This window comes from Aulonocara stuartgranti (genome assembly GCF_965226115.1).
Source record: "Aulonocara stuartgranti genome assembly, chromosome: 7".
NCBI lineage: Eukaryota > Metazoa > Chordata > Actinopteri > Cichliformes > Cichlidae > Aulonocara > Aulonocara stuartgranti.
Window position 1 is genome coordinate 3,347,295 of NC_138945.1, and position 5,206 is coordinate 3,352,500.

The following is a 5,206-nucleotide window of genomic DNA, read 5'->3' on the forward strand; positions in this document are numbered from 1 at the left end:
AACACTGAAACCACAGACTGTTTATGAAAGATGGACATCATGACATCACCCATTGTTTTTTATGAACCAGTACTGGGGTTCACATTGGCCGCCTACTGTAGTCCGTGTGGGTCTGTCTACAGAGATGCTACACGAGTTCCCCCTCAAAAAGCCTCAAATCAGAGCGCATACTCGAGTTCACCACCCTAAACATGTTGCAGCTGTTTAGCTCACAACATCTGAATATTTGTGGGGAAGAAACTGCTTATTAAAACTATTGTATTAAAATTACTGTGACCAGATTTCACGACAGAAATGTCCAACAGTGCAGTCCGGAAATTATATAATGGAGGTCATAAGTCAAAGACCTTGCTTTAAAAAATGTTTCATAATAGGTTATGCAACATTATACTTGAATTAGTTGTAACCTCACTATGGTTTAGTGAGGTTTTCCAAAAACAATACTTTGTTGGGAAGATACCTCTCCAGGAGCTCTGCGTGTTTTTTACATAACGCTGAACACTTGAGAGAGGATTTGATTTTTGGCAAGAATTCTTGGTTTGAGTAACGATCTCCATTCCTGGCATTCAGAAAAGTTTCTGATGGAGTTGCACGTTTTAAAATAGAAGTTCATAGAGGTCTATGTTCCTGGAAGTGGGTTTACTCAGTTATTTGGTAAACTTTCCCAAGAACAAGTTGCGTATTCCTGAAATTATACACACAGTCTTCCAAGATCTTCTTCAAGTTTGTCTCAGAGTTACTGGATAACTTGCTTGCTTGTGTCTCTGCTGGCAAAGTATTTAAAGAAGTTGTGAAATGTGTATTTGAACCTTGACTGTCCTATTTCCTGGAAAGCTGTGGATATTCATTGGAAAAAATTAGACTGAATATTCCACAGTCCTAATTTATTCATTTTTGAAGAGCTGAAGAAATTTTAAATGTGGGCAAAAGTGCAGACGTTTGGAACCAGGCAGAGGCATTTCTCTTTGTCTCCATGTCATTAGTGGGGTTAAACAGTAGGAGCTGACATTCCAAACTCTACTTCTAAATATTTAGGATTGTTTAGGATTTATGAGATCGCGTGTATGAGTGAAAACACTTGTTCAAGAAAATCCCCAGTGCCACGTAAAATATGCTAAAACCTAACAAAATGTATTTACTTACATTCTATTCAAATTTAGATTTTAAATTAAATACATGTACAAGCAATGTGGACACACAAATTGAAACGTACAAATTTCAAACCCTAAAATTATTGTATGATTCTTGAAAACACCGATCAGGGAGTTGTGCTACAGTGTTGCTACAACATCCCTGGTAGAGGGATGGGAGTCGACTCATTTTAGATTTTTAATGGCGATACGAAGATCAGCTGGTGAAAACCCCAGTATTCTGATCCTGATAGTTTTTTTCTTCCAGGGACACAACCTATAAACACTTTTCCCCAACATATGTTATACATTATTTATTCCTTTTATTTAATTTAATGTATTTATTATTATTAATAATTATTCATTTATTTACTTTGCTCAGATCAATGCAACAATGCTCTCTGCCTTCTTGCTTGTTTCAGCCATCATAACTCCTGATACTGATTATCAAATAGCCAATATCAGCTGATAACACCGATGACTCAGCACAGCACTAATTCCCTGGTAGTACCCTGTTTTTGGATCTGATATTAGGCTCATAAGACAATAAAAATGTTTGTAAATCACCTGCAGACAACAGGGGGAAACAGATTGAATTTGAATCTGTATTTCTTACTGATGCTCATCAGGTAAAGACAGAATCATTACATGCTTTGTAAACTTTAGACCCTCCTACCAGCCATCCACTGAGGTCCAGGGGATATTCCAGGAAACATGAAAATATTTTCCAAAGAGCTGGTCAGCAAATGCTGCTTTTGCACCTGCTGTTCTCTTATCTGGAGCATAACTTGTTCCAGAAAAGGACACGTCAGCAGCAAATGTTTCCATGACGATGCATTTTGGTAAGAAGTACAAACACTTCTAACAGTGAAAACCCACTTACATTAACCCTGAACTTGCTAAGCCCCAAATTCTGCTTCACTGTGCAAGTTTTCTTTCTTCTTTCTTTAGTTTTGATTATAAAAAGGCGTTTTTGTTGTTGAGAAAATCCAAAAAAACTCTTTTGTGCAAGGACTTTTAATTGACAGTCAACTTCTGAACAACTACAGCTCTTCTACTGTGTAATATTATTAAAATTTGATTTGGTTTTGACTGGAACAGCAACTTGAACTGTTCAATTCAAACGGAAAGATGTAAGAAATGAAAGCAGAGTAAAGATCAGCTGAAAGGAAAGTAAATGAGATGGAGAAGATCTGCATGTCACGATATGCTGGGAGAAAGTAGCTAAAAGCAGACGCCACGGGCACAATGATGCAAACAGAAGAGCAAACCTCTACTTTTGGTCAAAGACAAATTCCACAAACACAGAAATCCATGAGAATGAAACGGCACATCTTTAACTTACAGAGAAAACAACATGAAGAAACCAACACACTGTGGACTGAAGGAATAAATACACAAAGGCTGATTAGGGGAATGGGGAACAGGTGGGTAAATAAAAAAACACAAGACAAAGGAAGTAAAACTAAATCCAACACACGAAAGACAGAAAATACTAGCAAATTAAAATGGGAAGTAACATAACAAAGAGACAGAGGGTGCGTTCCAAATGTTTCTCCTATCCCTAACCTCTTTCCTCGCAATGACCTCGATGAAAATGTCATCGAGGTCATTGCAAATGAAGAAGAAGAGTAGTGCGCTGAGAACTGGAACAGCCTTACACTAGCCTCTCCTTCTACAGCCTGACATCTGTTATTATGTAACAACAATGTGCAGAAGATGGACCACAAAACTCTTATCGTACTTCACCACAGCACTTTCTTACCCCGTTGTTTTATAGAGGTCATATAAATGAGAACAGCCTGTGGAAAAATATCGCTTCAGTGCAAAGGTTAGAATTGTAAACAAGAAGAAACATGCAGGTCCAGAAACCTGCAGCAGCTGAATTCCTTCTCCTGACCTTAAAAAGCTGCTGGATTTATTAAAGAGGCTCCGTGTTGTGACTGAAAGCTATAAACAGGAATATTTTGGCAGCTGGCCTTGTAGCATATGTATTTGTAAAAATTTCACTTTTAGGTGGAGAATATTTAAATGAGTCACAGAAATGAGAATTAAAAAGTCTGTGACACAGAATTTACTGTAAATTGCATAAGGAAAAAAAAGTGGTGTTAAAACTTGGAGAGTTTATTTTCAGGAGGAGGAGATGTTATCAGAGTGCACAACTGGTACTTTGCATGGATGAACTTTGGCTCTGTCCTAAAATTCTTGGCTCCTCACTGACACAGTATTCATGAAACGAAGCAGATATGTAGGGGAGACCGGGGATAGTTGTAACACTTCCAATTTCTCCAATCAGGGCTAAGTTTCAAATGATGTGACTCATCCTGTGCACGCCCAATTCAGTTCTGCTATCACATGTGAAAAATCAGCACATTTTGTCAAACACAGACAATTTAACATGAAAAAAAGTAATTTGTATGCCAAAAAGTAAGTTTTTCTACTTTATTTCAATTTCTAGTAGCATTATCTGCTTTGCAGTTAAACTCATCAAACTTAAATTATGTTATTTGTATGTCTGTGGGGATATATTCTGTGTAGGTCTTTAGTGCTAGTGTTTTAGCCGTTGGCTGTAATGTTAGCTAGTTCATGGCTATAGGAGTCTGGGTCAGTTGTAACAGCAACAGTCTGGGTTAGTTGTAACAATAATGCAGATGTTACAACTTACCGCACTATTACTTTAACTTATATTAAACAAGTTGGGGCAACGACATCAGCAGAGAGAGGTTCACTGGTCGCATTTGTATATGCGGTTAATGCCATTGGCAACACAATTCCTCCACTGTTTGTGTTCCCACACATACATTATGCAGACCTCTGTGTCAGAGATGGACCAGTAGGAAGTACTGGTAGTGGAAATAAATCAGGATGGGTGCACGAAACAGATTTCCTCATCTTTCTGAAGCACTTTGCAAACCACACCAAGGTAAGCCAGGATAAAAAGTAATGGAATTGCGATGCTGGTGAACAGCTACATTTTTTCAGCTTCATTGTTATGTTCAAAATTGGTGCAAGAGTTGTAGGTTATAATGCCCACTGAGCCAATGAGGCCAAACTCAAGGAAGACCAACCAAAATGAATGAAATATTCAGTTATAGAAAATTCCATAATTTGTCTTTTTTGGGGGGTTGGAATATGTTCAAAAGCTAGATTTCTGCATTCTGTCACACACACACACACACACAGCTACATAAATGGATGTAAGTGCATTCATGTGTTGAATAAACAAAGATTACATGTTAATGTTTTGTTAGTACCCTTATTTCATTGTGTTACATTTTACCCCAGGATATGTTACAACTAACCCAGACTATGGGGTTAATTGTAACATTTCACTCTTCGTGTTTGAGACCATACCATGCAATGGGTAATTGTGCTGCAGAGAAAATAGCTGCACTATTTAATAGCAGAGACATGTAAATACTTTGCATTACATTTTGAATCCACTACCTTAAAAGAGCTCCAAGCTACAGACAGAAATGTCAAAAATGTTACAACTATCCCCGGTCTCCCCTACTGAAATGAGCTTCTTTTTCTCAGCAGTGTGCACGCAGTGACTTCTGCTGAGTCTGTAACAAATAAGGGAGTCATTGTGTTAGATTAATGCTTGAATGTTGCAATGTGGTATTAATGGGCGATCGTAGCTCAAGAACTGGCAGTTCGTCTTGTAATCGGAAGGTTGCCGGTTCGAGCCCCGGCTCCGACAGTCTCGGTCGTCGTGTCCTTGGGTAAGACACTTCACCCGTTGCCTACTGGTGGTAGTCAGAGTGCAGGGTGGCCCTAGTGTCTGGTGGATGACTGAATGTAGTGTAAAGCGCTTTGGGGTCCATAAGGACTAAGTAAAGCGCTATACACATACAGCCCATTTACCATTAAAACTAAAAATGCATGTGCGCATACAGGCACCTAGCATAGTAAAGGGGACGGTTCGCAATTTGATAGTAAACAGTGTTTTGTGTTGTTCTGCACGTTGCACAGGTCAGCTCTCTCACACAGATTTCAGGTTTAGGGTGGAGCAGTTTATAATGATGCAGCCCTCGAGTAAGACAACACCTCTGGTCCAACCTAACATCAGCGCC